The sequence below is a fragment of the Triturus cristatus genome, chromosome 2_1 (genome assembly GCF_964204655.1).
Source record: "Triturus cristatus chromosome 2_1, aTriCri1.1, whole genome shotgun sequence".
NCBI classification, from domain to species: domain Eukaryota; kingdom Metazoa; phylum Chordata; class Amphibia; order Caudata; family Salamandridae; genus Triturus; species Triturus cristatus.
The window spans coordinates 865,482,570-865,500,372 of NC_140581.1; the positions used below are offsets into that span (position 1 = coordinate 865,482,570).

Genomic DNA, 17,803 nt, shown 5'->3' on the forward strand with positions numbered 1-17,803 from the left:
GAGGGGCGGGCTTAAAGCCCACTAGAGAAATCTACCCTAAAACATTAAATCTCGCCAGCAAGACTGCGCATGTCTGCGCAGCCTACGCTACCCGAGACCTAAACATTGGCAAAGGTAATACGTCTTAAAGATGAGACTTACTGGCTTTGCCAGATCTTGTTTCTCTGCTTTTTGTGTCTGATAAATCAAGTATTTGTGGTACTCACCCTTTTTTTCCCTTAAAACGCACGAGAGGGGGTGTGGATATGCCTAGTGTTTGCCTGTAATGCGATCTCATGTGATATATACTCCGCCTGATCTTGTTCGTAAGTACAATCAAGAGTACCTTTGGAGGTGAACCTGATTCCAAGTTAACGTTTCGCAGAGAAATAACAAGTCCCAGCTACAGTATCTGTATAAGCTTTATGGATTGACATGAAGTAACAAGCATTGGCATAGCCAATAAGTCTCGCCTTTGAGACCTTATAAGTGTTTAGCCATGCAACAGTTGATGTTGTTGCACCAAGTATATTGTGCTGCATAACTAAATACTTATAAGGTCCCAAAAGCGAGACCTATTGGCTATGCCAATGCTTGTTGTTTTGTACCTACCTAGGTAGGTACAAAACTACAAAGAAGCTTAGCCGTCTCTGCTAAACCCTTTTAAGGTCCCCTTTGGGACTCACCTCTCTCCTCCTGATGACACGGGGGCTAAAAAATGAGACGGGGGAGCCCTCACACCTATGGTGGTCCTCCGGGAACAAATGCAATCCACCAAGAAGAGAGTGCAATGTTAAGAGTTTGTCGCCTTTATGTTTCCCTTCAGGCAAAGTGGCCAGCTGCAGACAGCTTGGAGCCCAGGTGCTGGAATGGAGCTCTTCTCCATCAACTACGGGACTGTTCTCCATCAACTAAGGGACTGTCACAACATAAAAATATTCTTTTGATTCTGGGTAGATTTGTTTTTAACTCATACCAAAGAATTTACAGAGAAAGAATCTGCCAAATTAACATCAGAGACAGGCTAAATTCCACAGGTCCCATTTCTCAGCCTTGACGCTGGGAAATAAAAATAGAAAAAGCCATTCCCAGAAAAAAGCAAGCAAGGATCAGCGTTTATCATTTTCATCGAGAGCCTTGGTGTCGGTGATGCTGTAATGAGATACAGGACATCACGCAAGGACCATCTACAACATCCGTAACGCGCCGTTTCTTCCTCATTACAGAGTCTGGAATTTACCTGCCTCGTGGGATGATCCTGCCCTGATAGCCCCGCCCCTTTCCCCGCGTCCTTCCAAACAGGAAGTAGCCTGACTCACAGTTCACGCTGTTGGAGCTTACACACCCTTCCACGGCCCAACCCATCCTCTGTTCCCTCCCGCGGAGAAGAAAAGAAATGTTTTGGAAAGTCTGATTTCTTGGGACGTTTAGAGGACAATCTGCCTTTCGGCAGCCCGTACACCTCCACCGGGGTGAGGAGGCGGCCCCAGTCGGTCACATCCGCAGAAGGTGAGCAGAGCGTTCTTTCATTATGAAGGTGTGTTGAGAGCTCGCGTTCGCTTCCTGGTTTTATTTTTCCTTGTTTCTTTGTACTAAAGTTAAGAATCTGCAAGCTAAATTATCTCCCATAACTAAGAAATCTAGCATGCGCAGATGTTGCTCTTAAGAGTTTTGAGTTTTGCAGCGTGTATTTCACTTACCTGTCTTAATTTCGGGGCCCCGTGCCTTCTGAAACTGACACCACGAGCCTGTCGCTTTTTAGTTAACACCATTCCGCACAATGGAACTTTAGAGCCCTTACTGAAAATATTTTAATCAAAACTACAAATGCCAGAACGCAGAATGCTCTTTGGGAAAAATTCTGAACTGCCGGACTCCGTCACACGTGGAATCGGGGCCGCTTGGCATCTGTGTAAACAATGCACATTTCCGAGGTTACATTATACAAGTTTACTTTGCGTGCTTACCAGCAAAGTTTCATTTTATTTTTTTCAAACTAGAAGTGTGTTGCTCGCTCTGCTTGTTGAGTACAAGTCCGAGCTCGCAGATTTCCAAAGGCAGCTGCAGAAACGCCCGCTGCTCCTGACAGGCTCGCCTGCAATGGAAACCCGTATTAAGATTGTGTTTGTGCTCGGTCTGATAGGAGGCACACCTGATGCAGCTGCCAGAGAAATATTTACTGGTCTCTGACAGACCTTTATCTTTTCCAGCATTAACCCTTTCTGTGGTGGGGGTGTCGGAGTGTTACATGAGTAGAGCGATGTTTAAGATGGAGGAAAAAAGATGTTTTTGGATGAATCGCGTTTTAAGAGGCTACCTATGCGTACAGTGAGGGGGCTCGGATTCACAGCAACACGTTTGTCCAAATTACCGGGGCCACCATGTTTCAGTCTGGTTTTCAAATGTACAAACCATTGCATGGCGCGTGTTGGTGGCCTGGAGTTAACCAACCGATGTTTTTTCAATCCTTTGGAATGTGTGGCAGAAAAGGTGGGATTGCAACACCGGGGCCTGCTACACTTCTGGCTGTTGTTATGGGTGTCCTTTTGTTGTTCTCTTTTCTGGTCCTAATCCTGACTATCTCTGAAGCTGGGTGTTCTGTGTGCAAAACGACTACTGTATGCACCATGTTGGTAATGTTGATTTAAAATGAAACCAGTTGCTGCCGTATTATTTTTAGGAGTTCCAACAAACTCACATCAGTGCTGTCGGATTCACCGAAGGTGACCTGCCCATCATCCTGAGTCAGATATGTGGGCAGGCAGGTCCTGCGGCCAATGCCCACGCTTATTGTGATACAAGTCTAAGGTGGGGTCCACCATAACTAATAGGCAAACACGCACCCACGTAGAACCCTGATCGATTCTACAGATAGATAGTTGCACCACAACCAAGTCAGAAGTAAAACCCATTTGGCCAAAGGTTCGCGTCCTCCAGAAATACCACAAAGCTAGATACCACATGTAGATAAGTACACTCAACCAATCAGGACACGACATGCACACGACATGTAGCGATTACGGGTTCCTCACACTGGACATCTAGACACATACACACTGGCCCACACTAGCTCTCACTGAGGTCGAGGGCCATCTGTGTCCTTATCAGATGCGCACATGTGATTGATTTATGAGATGTTCTTTTGGAATGTAGAGAACACTTTATTGTAGCTCATGAACTGTATAAATTGACGGCCAAAACTTTATACATCAAGAGATTTTGAGCTGACGCATTCAACCAGGAGAGCCTTGACAGCAGCGTTTAATTAAACCACTTGTTCCCGTTTTGTCAAACGCCTCTTGTCTTATCGTTTATTCAAGGTAAATTCTTATCCAAGCAACAAGAGAATGGAGAGTCCCATTGAGGGAATATCATTTAATGATGCTCAATGACAAAAGAGAATACTGTCAACTGCCCTGAAAAGACAACCCCTGATGCCAAAAATCTTTTCTACCTTGCAGCATACCATGCACATATTTTCACTTGTACAGTGTGTGTTCCTCCAGTTGTAGAACTGTCAAGGTAAAGGCATGCCTTTTAAACTTTACAACGCAGTGCCTTTACCGCAAGTGTGCCTTTACCACGCAAAGTAAGTACTTTAAATGTGCATGTATGTGCATATATATATATATCTCTCTCTCTCTCTCTATATATATATATATATATATATATATATATATATATATATATATATATATATATATATATATATACACACACAAACACACTCAGGACACGGTCAGCAGTGTAGTTTAATCCACAATGTGAATTCAACTACAAGTACTGCATTGCTGACCATGTCCTGAGTGTGCGTTTGGACGTGTTTGTATTGGGAGTACCGTAGTGCTCCGCCAGCATACGCACCACATCTCTCTGGTCTGTGGCCCCGAAAGGAGCGTCTTCAATGCAGCAGGTATATAATTTGTAATTTTATTTCCCCTACACTTTAAAAAAAAATAATTATAGCTTAAACATTTTCTTAATAGGAGGGAACCCCCCTTTTTAATTACCCTTACCACCACTTCCCACCGTAAACCCTAAAAACACCTTTACCATTCTATACCCCTACCCACCTCAAACTTTAAAAACAGCCTTAAGGACCTATACCTCTGCCCACCCATAAACCCTAAAAACACCATTACCACCCAATACCCTTACCCATCCTTAAATCTTAAATTAGATATACACACATACTTACTTTAAATATACTTACCTTTGGGGTAAAGGCGTTTACGTTGTAAAGGCAATGCATGGTAAAAGTATCGTGGATGACATTCATGCTGGGTGGGGTTTATGTGGTGAATGCATACTGGATAGCTGGAGACTTTGCTTATGATGGATGGTGTTTTGAGGTAAGTTCATACTGGATGACAACCTATATCTTAAAACCCGGATGACAATCCCATATAAATGTCCTGCACTAAGAGGAAATGACAGTCGAAAGATAGTTTCCTAATTGATGATTCTCTTACCAGCACTTATGCCAGTGGGTCTATGATGCATGCTGTGAAAGACCAGGAGAGAATCTTTGCTTTTTGCTTAGTTTTTATTGAAAATCGGCGATTGCTTAATGTCAAACTTTATGAATGAAATAGGGATCACTTGATACTGAAGGAACCTGAACAGCCGGACTAGATGGCGGGAACATCTTTTAAGTACACCATACAAACAGAACAAGCATTGGCATAGCCAATAGGTCTCGCCTTTGGGACCTTATAAGTGTTTAGCCGTGCAACAGTTGCATAACTAAATACTTATAAGGTCCCAAAAGCGAGACCTATTGGCTATGCCAAGAGGCCGTGAAAGTGATCGCGATCAAACAGCAAAGCGGCTGTGAAAGTGGAAGTAATCGCGGTCAAGTGCGCCGCGCGCGCCCGCGCACATGCACTGTAGCTTTAGGCTGGCCCGGTAGCACTTTTTGGTGCCCTCTCAAAAAGTCTCGCCAGACAAGCGCATGCGCTGGGTCAGGCGAGACCTAAAAATGGAGATCTGCCCAAAGCACTATGCAATGAATTCTTGAAGGTAAACACCACCAGCTGCAACCACTGCACCGCGTCCTGCTGTCATGACTTTAGAAGAAACTCAAATATTGTTTAAATGACTGGTTCAACCTCTGCCTGTCCATCTGTTTGTGAATGATATCTTGTAGACAGTGTCCCACATCTTTCTGAAGTTATTTCAATGGATTTATTTATACATTGAGCCCCTTAATCAGTCACAATTCAGTCTGCCAAACTATGGAGATGAAAGATTTTTCGAATAAAGTACCTCCCCAGAGCAGTATCGGTTGGCAGTTGTTTAAGCCTATAAAGTGTCCCGCCTTAGTTAAGTAGCCCATCACCACTAAGGTGGTACTGTACTGGGGAGTTACACTGTAAAGTCCATAGTGATTAGTGGCTATGAAGATTTAGTCGTTAGAAAGAGTAGCAAAAATCCTACAGGCCTTTGAGACTTTTTCCCCCGAGCGCATGTGGAACCTTTTATAGCTTGGCCTTGATTGTTCGGGCCATGTATGGCCACCAAAAATATCAAGTGCAACTCAGTATCGTTTCTTCCCCCGGGATGTTTTGCCACTGTGGAATCCAGACACTACTGATGGGTTTAAGTGGAAGTTCTTCTGTAGGCAATAACGTGTCCTCCTGAAATAACAGCTCATCCTGATATATTCTGACATAGGAATTAAATGCTAGCCATTGTTGCATGTCTATTGTATTGTTATTGCATTTATATAGCGCTTATTTCCCTTGATGAGGCGTCAAAGCGCTTTTTCGGTGAGTAGCACGCTACTCCAGAACCCAAGAAGGATTAGTGTTGAATTAGTATAGTGAAATATGAAAGTAATTTGAGTGGTGGATAGGTTAGTCAGTTATTTGGATTCAGAAGAATAGCAGAGGGATAGAAGAGGGAAAAAAGGTTTGCATTTATATGGCGCTTGCTACCCCTAATGGGGTATTGAAGCACTTTCTTGGTGAGTAGCACGCTACTCCTGAACCCATAAGGATTAGTGGTGAGTTAGTATAGTGAAATATGAAAGTAATTTGAGTGGTGTATATTAATCTATTTGGATTGATAAGGATAGCGGAGGGATAGAGGAGGGAAAAAGGTTTGCATTTATATAGCACTTGTTACCCCTGTTGTGGTGTTGAAGTGCTTTTTCGGTGAGTAGCACGCTACGTCTATGGTTTACATATACCTTTTAACTTGAACTAAGAACTTTTCATCTTACGGTGGATCTGGAGTTTTTATTGGCACAATCGAATTGGCATTGTGCTTCCCATCCAACTCTTCTGTTTATCAGGAGAGTTCATCTGCTTTACTAGTCGAACTCCAGGAAGGTGGGAGATATGGTACTGAAAGTGAAAGAAAAATAATGACCATCTAGCATGACAAGCGATGGCACACTTCCAAGTTTTAAAAAACTACTAATTCTTATGATTAGTCCACCCCAGAATATAATGTAGTGCTCCTTCCTCGTAATCCATCTCATGCACAAAGGCTTCTTTGGTAGAGAGAATCTCTCGATCATAATAATTATAGTGTAATTCTTATCAGCATTTGAGTGTTCTGGCTTAAAAACCTACTAGGTGTAGGGCAGCTGTCTGCAGATGTCTTTGAAAAACAATTGCACCTGCAGATGCATCTTCCAGTATAAGCTGTAGGTCTGCATTTGGATGCCTTAAGATTGGTGCTATTGTGAATGCGGACCTAGGGTTAAGGAAAGCAGCCTCTTCTTCTGGCCGCCATATGAAGGGAATTCGTGGCTTAGTCAGTTTCATGATGTGTTTGACAATATCAAGAAAGTTTGTTTTGAAATTTGCAAATCCTGAGAATCTTTGTATCTGTTTAACCTTCTTAGGTTTAGGTCACTTTTGTACTGCCATGACTTTGAAGAGGAATCTGCATGGATTCCAGTACAGATCATAAAACACCGAAAGGTTGTTTCAGAAACACATTTCTCTCATTTAGTGTAGAGATGTGGTTTCCTGAGATACTGTACCACTTTGCAGAGATGTATACGATATTATCCTTTTTTCTGAGTAACTTGGACATACTCTAGATAAATGATGACAAAAGGGCCTAATACGTTTCTAAAGATGTTGACTAAATGCTGGAAGGCCGCGTTGAGATTGCATAACTCAAAGGGAATGAGCAGGTATTCAAGACTAGGGGGTTAAATGTGGTCTTCCATTCGTCTCCAGTGAGTGCAACAGAAGAGAAAGTGTTGGATAGCGAAGGGGTTAACATCACTATTCCCACTCCAGGGAGTGCAACAGTAGGGAAAGTGTTGGATAGCGTGGGGTTAAAATTACTATTCCTACTCCAGTGACTGTAAGTGTTGAAAATGTAGGATAGTGTAGGGGTTAAATTTACATACTTATAAATTAAATAATTTTTGTAAAATAAATAACATTTTAAAAATTAACAAAAAAATTAATAATAAATACCAATTAAATTAATATTTTCTTAAATAAGATTAAATTACTTCCCACTCTATTCCCCCATAAACGCACAACCCACTACACATAAAGAACACAATTAATTTAATTATCAATTAATAAAAATTAATTACCGATCAATAATAAATGAACAATTAAAAAATATATAAATTAACTATTAATATAAAATATCAGTTAATCAATTCATAAAGTAATTACCAATTAATAATTAATACATTAAATATTAATTAAATTACTTCCCACCCTATTTCCCCTATAAACCCACAACCCACTACACACAAAAATTAACATAATTAATTTAATAATCAATTAATAAAAATTAATTACCAATTAATAATTGACAAATTAATTAAAAATAACAAAAAAAGAAAAATATATAATTTAATTATAAGTAATATGATAAATTAATACAAATTAACAATACATTAATCACATAAAAACATATTAATTAGTTAATTATAATTTAATTACTTCCCACCCTATTCCCCTATGAACCCACAACCCGCTCTGATACTAAAATGCAAAATTTACTTAAAAAAAATTACTAATTTCTAAACATTTAATACGTATATTTAAAAATAATAAAAATACATTACAAAAAATGTTAAACATGGATACAAAATACATAACACAAATATAAATATCGATTATTATTAACAACGATATTTTTTTCTAACGATATTACTTCGATATAAAAAAAATATTAACATAACACGTGTATTTGTAAAGCGCACGTTCACCACTACGGGTATCTTGGCGCTGAATAACAGATGTTTATTGTTACCCAACTCAATGGTACTCATTTTATCGACCTCAGATTAATGAAAGGCTGAGTGGACCCGCCGGGATTTGAACCTGTGACCATGAGGTCGAACACAGGCCCCTGCAGCAGACGCATTAGTCCACTGAGCCACCAGACTCTGATTACTTATCTTAAGGTCGATATTCTGGTCACCGATATTCTTGACATCGATATTCTGTCCCTACGATATAAAAAATTCAATATTACTGTAGGTCGATATAAAAAAATTGATATTTTGACTGCTCACCGGCCATGATGTCACCAATAGTTGGTATTGCACGTCTAGTGCTTTATACTCTTGTTGGTTAAATCTAATATCCACACGTCCTCACCATTCTGAGCTGCTAAGTTTTATTCATGTCCACTCACTGAGCTGCTCAGTGGATGGGGTCCTTCACCGTCTCAATAATGTCAAATTTCTCTGTTCTTGATTTTGGCAAGGATATGGAATATAAAATTACTCTGTGCATGAGCAGCTTCATTTATGTGATGCATAAACAGTTCAATGCATGCTGTTATATTATATTGTTTGTAAATTGCAATTCCCTTGTAAAGCCATTTGTGCTCTTCTAGAGTGCCCTCTAGTTTTTCATGTACACTCACGCAGTGCAAAATGGATTTATTGCAGCACTTCAGCTGTGCAGCAGCTGAGGAGCGACCCGCTCTTCAGTTGCAGATGTCTTAGTTTTCATGTCTGTTTTCCAGGGCTTGGAAGAAAAGGCTACTGGTGGTGTCCCCTTTAAGCACCAATCCATGTTCTAGTGCAGTGATATTCAAAGTACGGCCCAGGGGCTGCATTCGGCCCTCCTGACCTTCACATGCGGCCCCCTGAGCAGTAGCAGCAGCACTGGGCTGTTGTTTACTCGACTCAGCGCTAACATTGAAAAATTGTCAAATATGCAGCAAGATCTTATTTAAAGGTTGATTTGCAATTAAACAAAAGGAAGTAACTAGGCCCTTAACTTTAAGAACGCTATCATTTTTAAAGACCACAAACATGTAAAAATACAATACACTTTTTGAATTTTGAAAAGACTAATTCATTGACCTGTAGAACCATTTTACTTTAGTAAATCAAAATAAAGCGGTGCGTTCAGAAGTATTTTTTTAAAGAGATGGTTTTCAAACATGAATTTAGAAATGTTCATGCTTCCCCCCCCCCCCCCCCCCCCCCAGCGTGACAACAATGCCACCAGTGCTTATATCCAAGCACATGAGATGGTTTTGTACAGTACGCATCCTAAAGTCATGTATTTTGAGGCCCTCACATATGTAACAATGAATAAAAAGGAGGGAAATTAAAATAAAACAATTTCCCAGGGTCACACAATTTGATAAAGGGAAGAAGCCGGGATTCATCCCAGGTTTTCTGGTTTCTTGAGTTCAGCCAGTAGATATACATTCTTTGCTTCCCTTACACCTCTGCTGGCATCAGTTTGGCCCTCGGTCACATCAAAGACCAATCTTTGCGGCCCCTGGTAAAATGTTTGTAAGTATCCATGTTCTAGTGGCTGAGTCAAACTTCTGGTTGTAACTTAATGAACATTTGAAGGGCATTTTACCATTTAGCTAAGATTGGGCAAGGCTTACTCTTACTTGAAATGGGCCATCCAGTAAATGATGTCACAATAGATCTGCAAACAGTAGCAGAGGTAATCAAGAAATGAACACTCTAGGACACCTGTTGTTGCTAATTGTTAGAGAGGCAGGACGTGGCAAAGAGACCATAACCTGGACCGTGTAGCCTCTTCTGGCAAGTCAGTCGGAGAAAGGAATTTTACATTGGGGGTATAGGTCGCCTAACCTTTTTAGGTGAGCCTACCTTAACAGACTTGGAGCTTTTTCCTCTGCAGTAACGGAGATTTGGTGATCATATAGTAACAGTAGTTTTAGGGAATACATTACCGGGTACGTCTGTCTTTTATGCAGCTGTTGCCATTCGTGGTGCTAATTATCTCTATTTCGTTCTTCGGGACTGTTCAGTGATGATTGCAGATAGTGGACAGGAGCTATTATTATCACGTTCTATTGCAACATGGCGGCTATACTGTTCGGGAAATACCTGCACACTGCAAACTGCGCTTGCATAAATAGTATAATTAAAGGTCTGGATCAGTGCCTTCTCCCCCTCGCTCATACGGTAGCGTACTTGTTTCGCAGTTCAGTCTGGGCTGTTTCTCAGTCCACACCAATCGTATCAGCAGTGATCGAATGGGTTTAAATAAGGAGCGAGTCAAGATTATTGGAATGTTCACATATAAGTTAAGAAACTTGGGCATGGTAATCATTTTAGTTATAGGTCACCTTGTAGTTAATGAAAGTGGTAATTTAATCCAATTGGTGATGGGATTTTCAAATTTATCGATCACCTTCCTGTAATTTTTCCTCGCCATGACTTTGGGATCTTTATTCAATCAATTTTCCAAGTACTTCCCTGATTCGTCGCACTACTCAAGGGGGTACTCAAGTTGCACCTGGTGAGAGACCGGCTCAGGGACATGGACAAGTTTATTGATCACCTCGAAGATTCCACAAGTCTGCTGCAATCTCTAATCTGTGGGGCTAGGTTGTTGCCTGCACTTCTAACATAGAGCACCATAATGTTCACGTACATAGAGACCAGCAATTTACAGGAGGTGAAACTGTGAGTAGAGCTCGAGTATAGTTATCGCAGTTAACACATTTCCACTGAAAAGTCGAACAGGATAGGGAATAGTGGCCACCCTTGCCTGGTCTTTATTTTAATGTTGATTGGCTCCAAGATGAATACATTAATCCAAATTCGCGTCATGGGGCCAGTACACAGTAGGCTTACCCAGTCCATGAAAGAACAGGGTATGCCCATCCTCTCTGAAACTGCCAGTGTGTAAGGCCATTCTAGAGAGTGGAAAGCTTCAATACCACCTCTGCTTCCAAATCGGGGTCAAGCTGGTGAAACAGCGCAAATAATATGCATAAATTATGGAGCGGGCTGGTACAGTGCCCTATTAGTCCAACCATACTATGCCTGGCAGTAATGGCAACAATCTATTCGCCAGGATTTTTGCAGGTATCTTAGAGTTGATGTTTGTCATTGAAAGTGGATCATTGAAGGTAGGTGGTAGGGTCTGTGTCTGTATGCTGGTTTGTCAGGTTTTAGTAACATGACTGTGTCTCCTGTGGATGGAGGCAACGTACGAGGTTTTTCTCACTGCCTTCTACATCAATAGTAGGTGCGGTGCTAGAATGGAAGCGTATTCCTCATAGAACTCGTTTACCAAGCCATCAGGACTGTGTGCTTTATTATTCGGCGGGTTGCGTACAAAAAAACATATCTCATCTATCGTTAGAGGCTGGTCTAGAAACTCCAATTGCCCCCACGCTCAGCCACACCAAAGCTGTGTCGCTTCCCCGACATGTCAGTCTGGTATCCAATAGATCTGAATAGAAGTCTAGAGAGTTAGACATTATATAGGCAGTGTCAGTGTTTCCTCTGATTGTCCGTTTTAATATTCGTAATATAGTTGTGGGTCCACAATGCCCTAAGGCTAGTTGCCCAGTCCGTGTCTCGTTTGTTGCATTCACTTTAGGCTCTGGCAGTTGCTTCTATATTTAATTTCCTTCTCTGTTTTGTCATTACAATCAGACACCATGTCCCTTATTCACACCAGTAACTGTAGGTCTAGTTGTACCCCAAATCCCATTCCAGACTCCCTAATTCTCTTTCAAGTGTTTCTAAGTGCGTGCTGATGGCAAAGGTGCATAGTCAGACAGTGTGCACGGTAGGTGCAATGTGTGTTTTACCCAAGCATGTCCATCCTTGGAGGCCAACCAATGGTCCAACCGTGACCATGATCCATGCACCGTGGAAGCATAAGTACCTTCCCTTTTAAGGGGTTGACTTGATCTCCATGGATTAATGACACCAAGATCTCTCAGCCCCCCCCCCCCCCATTACAATCTCCGCTGCCATCCTTCAGTGCCCACCTATTCGTGCAGATTCGACGGCACTCCAATATGATTCCTGGAGATCAGCTATTTCTATGCGAAGTCAGTTTAAGTACAATCAGATCGTTCAGGTCTTCGGAGGGTCATTTCGGCCTCTCACGTTCCAGGCAACCGTGGACAGTGTTGTAGCCCCAAGTCTGTCCCTAGAGCCAGTCCCTAGATTATCTGCATGCATATTACCCCTCAATGTCATGTTTTTCTTGTCAATGCTCTCGTGTTGTAGCAGTGATATGTGCCCCATATCACTGTTTCGAAAGTACCATAGCCCACCCTCCACCCACATCAGCATCCCAGTCTTGCTAATGAAATCCCCCCCCCCCCCCCCATTTGCAAACATAACATTATAAAGCTACAGTAGATCAGCTTTTTCATTTCACTTTATCAATTCACTGCGCTTCTACTAATCAGAGGTATGCCCTATGGGGCAAACAAGTTAGCCAATAAAACTTTCACCACCAGTAGTAGGCAGTGGAGTTTGGAAACAATGTGTATGTATGGCATACCTCCTGTAAATTGCTGGTCTCTATGTACGTGAACATTATGGTTCTCTATGTTAGAAGCGCAGGCAATAACCTAGCCCCACAGATTAGAGATTGCAGCAGACTTGTGGAATCTTCGAGGTGATCAATAAACTTGTCCATGTCCCTGAGCCGGTCTCTCACCAGGTGCAACTTGAGTACCCCCTTGAGTAGTGTGACGAATCATGGAAGTACTTGGAAAATTGATTGACTAAAGATCCTGAAGTCATGGCGAGGAAAAATTACAGGAGGGTGATCAATAAATTTGAAAATCCAATCACCAGTTGGATTTAATTACCACTTTCATTAACTACAAGGTGCGCTATAACTAAAATGATTACCATGCCTAAGTCTCTTAACTTATATGTGAACATTCCAATAATCTTGACTCGCTCCTTATTTAAACCCATTTGATCACTACTGATACGATTGGTGTGGACCGAGAAACAGCCCAGACTGAACTGCGAAACAAGTACGCTACCGTATGAGCGAGGGGGGGGGGGGAGGCAGGCACTGATCCAGACCTTGAATTATTTTATTTATACAAGCGCAGTTTGCAGTGTGCAGGTATTTCCCGAACAGTATAGCCGCCATGTTACAATAGAACGTGATAATAATAGCTCCTGTCCACTATCTGCAATCATCACTGAACAGTCCCGAAGAACGAAATAGAGATAATCAGCACCACGCATGGCAACAGCTGCATAAAAGACAGGCGTACCCGGTAATGTATTCCCCAAAACTATTGTTACGATATGATCACCAAATCTCCGTTACTGCAGAGGAAAAAGCTCTAAGTCTGTTAAGGCAGGCTCACCTAAAAAGGTTAGGCGACCTATACCCCCAATGGAAAATTCCTTTCTCCGACTGACTTGCCAGAAGAGGCTACACGGTCCAGGTTATGGTCTCTTTGCCACGTCCTGCCTCTCTAACAATTAGCAACAACAGGTGTCCTAGAGTGTTCATTTCTTGATTACCTCTGCTACTGTTTGCAGATCTATTGTGACATCATTTACTGGATGGCCCATTTCAAGTAAGAGTAAGCCTTGCCCAATCTTAGCTAAATGGTAAAATGCCCTTCAAATGTTCATTAAGTTACAACCAGAAGTTTGACTCAGCCACTAGAACATGGATACTTACAAACATTTTACCAGGGGCCGCAAAGATTGGTCTTTGATGTGACCGAGGGCCAAACTGATGCCAGCAGAGGTGTAAGGGAAGCAAAGAATGTAGATCTACTGGCTGAACTCAAGAAACCAGAAAATCTGGGATGAATCACTTCACTTTATCAAATTGTGTGAACCTGGGAAATTGTTTTATTTCAATTTCCCTCCTTTTTATTAATTGTCACATATGTGAGGGCCTCAAAATACATGACTTTAGGATGCGTACTGTACAAAACCATCTCATTTGCTTGGATATAAGCACTGGTGGCATTGTTGTCACGGTGGGGGCTGGGGGGAGCATGAACATTTCTAAATTCATGTTTGAAAACCATCTCTTTAAAAAAAATACTTCTGAAGGTATATGGTTCCCAGCACCCTTCATTTCCACAGCTACCGATGATGTAGGGATTTTGATCAGAACTGATGTCTTTATCCATTTTTAAAAGAATTAATATGATAGAGAAGCCCGGTTTTCTCTGCATACAGGTGGGCACAGGCATTAGGCCGGTTATTCTGTTTCCAGTTTGTGGTCCAACGAAAATGGTGAACAGTTTTTTGCTTGGTTTTTTCCTTCGGTCTTTGCAAGGGGAACATGAATGTGGGTGGGGGATGTACCTTAATGCAATGCTTATTCCTGATTAGATAGCTCTCAAAATATTTATCATACAAGGTCTCCGTCTTCTCTGCTAATGGACTCGGAAAGTGGAAAACTTATTTTGAGTGACATTTTTAGAACACCTGAGATTGCGATTCTATTATTTATTTCATTGTTTATAGGATGCATTAAAGGTTAAACTATCGTGTTTTATTCAAAACACTTAGCTGCACAGCAATCTTATCAACAATAAGATTCCAAGCCATTTCCGATCATGGCGCAGTGCCGGTAGTCTTAGAGATTTCACCGCATGACTCCATCCATGCAATGCAATAGAAGGTCAATGAAATGGCATTTTGGGGTGTCAGAGAAGCCTCGTATGACCATTTTAATGAGAATATCTTGGAAGGATGACTTGGAATATAATGTGGAAATCTGCAAAAGCAGCCGTTGGCGGGCGCGATTTGCACAAAATGCTAATCTTGTTAGCAGAGGGAAACCAAGAAGGACTATTTGCATAAAATGCTAATATTGTTAGCAGAGGGAAACCAAAAAGGACACGGCTCTGGGAACAAAAAACAGGATTAGAGCACCAATACAAGACTTATTGTACCTCAAAAACCTATAGGGAGTTGAGGAAGATGAGAGGTGAACTTGCAAGTAGTCTTGGGGGGGGGGGGGGCGTGGGGGGTGTAATGCCTCCCAGATGTGTTTTAAGTAAGTATATTTCAGAAAATCAAAGGGAATTTGATCAACAAGGAATTCATCATAAGGAGTTTTAAAAATGTTAACATACATTTTCAGTAGACATATTGGTTATTACCATGCACAAAAGAAAACCGGAGTAACACATTGAAAATTAGTCCATCTGTAATTAATCCTTCCAGGAAGCCTAAAACTCTGTCCTATCCCTCAAGGCTACTCTCACTGAAGCCTAAAAACTACTTATTACCCCTTAACGCTATTCTTCCCTGAAGCCTAAATAAATCCTTACTATCCTTGATGCTACCCTTCCTTGAATCTTAAAAACCCATTACCTCCCTTTTATTAATACTCTTCCCTGAATCCAAAATATCCTTTACCACCCCTTAACGTTAACCTTCCCTGAACGTTAAAAGCCCTTACTACTCTCTTATGCTCTCCATCCCTGAACCCTAAAAACCTAAACTACACCTCCATGCTACCTTTCCCTGAATCCTAAAAATCCATACTGGTTCCCCTTACACCTACATCACTCTAACTGTTCTGCTTTGTTTTCAGTAGGACGACATCCTTACTCCTGCTCCCAGTACATTTATCTTTACTCTATAAAGCACGGCCCATTTAAAAAAAATTGTAGCCAGAACCTTTTTCATTTTTTTTTTTTTTCCGTATGCATTTTTTATTTTTTTTATTTTATTTTTTTATTTAAAGAAATTTTATTCGTGTATATCATACACAATACAAAACAATGCAAATAGACAATAGCAAGACTTCAGTGCAATAAATGACACAAGTAGCAGTGGTACAGCGAACTTACATTGCTGCGATGACACAACTCCAGACAGCCCCGAAATGGCAGGTTCCGGGAGGCAGGCAGCAACCCCCAGAGTTAATCGTGAGCAGGGAAATACATCAACCGCAAACCAGTCATCAGCCCCTACTCAAGCGACAGCAGGTACGAGGTGAGTGGCCCCCAAATGTCTCTCTGCCTAGAGGCCGTCGGCAGCTCCTCTGCATAGCAGGTAAGCTGATCTCGGCAATACGCTAAGTCATGCAGCCATACGCTGGTCGTAGGAGTCAGTCGACTCTCCCAACAGAGAGAGATTCTCCGCTTAGCCATAAGCAGTGCAATGGAGACAAGCTTTTGATTAGCAGGGCGCACCTTAGCCCCCACTCCCAGCAGGCATAACCGTGGATGACAGTCCAGTGATTCTTCAATCATCAAGCCCAGCCCTCTAATCACTTCACCCCAGTAAGCAAGTATCTTCGGACATTCCCATGCCAAGTGATAAAATCCTGCCCCAGGCGCCCCACATCGTTTACAGGCATCAGATTGACGGAGCCCAATTTTACACAATTGCGCCGGTGTATAATACATCTGATGCAGATATTTAAAGTGCACCAAGCGCAGGTTGCCATTCGGCGACAAGCGGCCCGTCAAGCTGCAGCTATCCAGCCATTCACTCTCCGCAAGGGGCTCCGGGAGTACCATATTCCAATTGTCTAGGGCCATTGTTCCCGCCAAGATCCCCTCGCTCTGGGATGCCTTATAGAGCCTGGTCACTAGCCGAGCCCTGGAGGTGGTCGTGTAAAGAAACTGCAGCGCCCCAAGAGCCGGCGGCTCGGAGGGAAAGTGCGGATTGAACACCCGCATGGCCGATCTCAGTCTAGCATATACAAAGCGCTGCATGGTCGTGACCTCACCGCGGGCCGCAAGGTCTGCTAGGGTCAGAAACTGACCTCCCGGGTACACGTCCGCCATAGTGCCTAGTCCCATCCCCGCCAGTGTGCGCAGTGTACCCGTTTCCTGGGATACCGAGAGATCCGAGTGATGGAGTAGCGGCATGTTTGGAGCATAGAGCGGTAACACCCCCGCACGCCGCCCCAGAGCCCGCCAGGCGTCCGCAGTAGTCTGCACCGTATCAAACTCCCCCCTCTCATACACCGTATACGTGTTTACAATCATCGCTTTGAGGGGTAGAGGATGGACCGCACCCGCCTCAACAGCCACGTGCGGAATGAAGGCAGGGTCATGCAGCCAGTAATAGGCGTACTGTGCCTGAGCACAGAGGTAATAGAGATAGAAGTCCGGCGCCGCAAAGCCACCCTGAGCATAAGGTTATGTAAGCGTTTCCCAGCGAAGGCGGGGCTTCTTCCCCCCCCCACGCCAGCGTGATCAAGAGGGAGCGCAGAGTGCCAAAGAAAGACTTGCTAAGGCGCACCGGAATATTGCAAAAATAGTAAAAGCGTGGAAGCACTATCATTTTGAGAGACAGTATAGTGGATTTGGCCCAGTTGATTCCCAGTCCAGAGAAGCGCTCAAATCTGATATATTCACGAATAAGCGGTGCTAGATGCCGCTCCGGTTCGCGCACATACAACACCATGTCGTCCGCATACATGGAAACCGCAAGCGGCCTCTGCAAAAATCGCAACGCCGACGCAGCGTGCCTCTGTCGTATTATACAAGCCAGGGGCTCCAGCACCAACGCAAATAGCAGGGGCGACAGCGGACAACCCTGCCGAGTACCCCGGCGGATCGCAAATTTCTCAGAAAGTTGCCCATTGATACGAACCCGGGCCTCCGGTTTAGTATA

General features: G+C 42.7%; 1 protein-coding gene across 2 annotated transcripts in view; it reads left to right on the plus strand.

Moving 5' to 3' along the window:
• Window positions 1-1,097: 1,097 nt before the first annotated feature.
• TJP2 (tight junction protein 2) overlaps window positions 1,098-17,803 on the plus strand; it is a 533,564-nt gene continuing 516,858 nt past the window's right edge. The window contains exon 1 of one of the 2 annotated variants that reach the window (XM_085632998.1): window positions 1,098-1,488. The gene's annotated coding sequence lies outside the window, so the exon portion shown is untranslated. The remainder of the gene's footprint in view (window positions 1,489-17,803) is intronic. The other variant, XM_085632999.1, reaches the window with a different exon arrangement.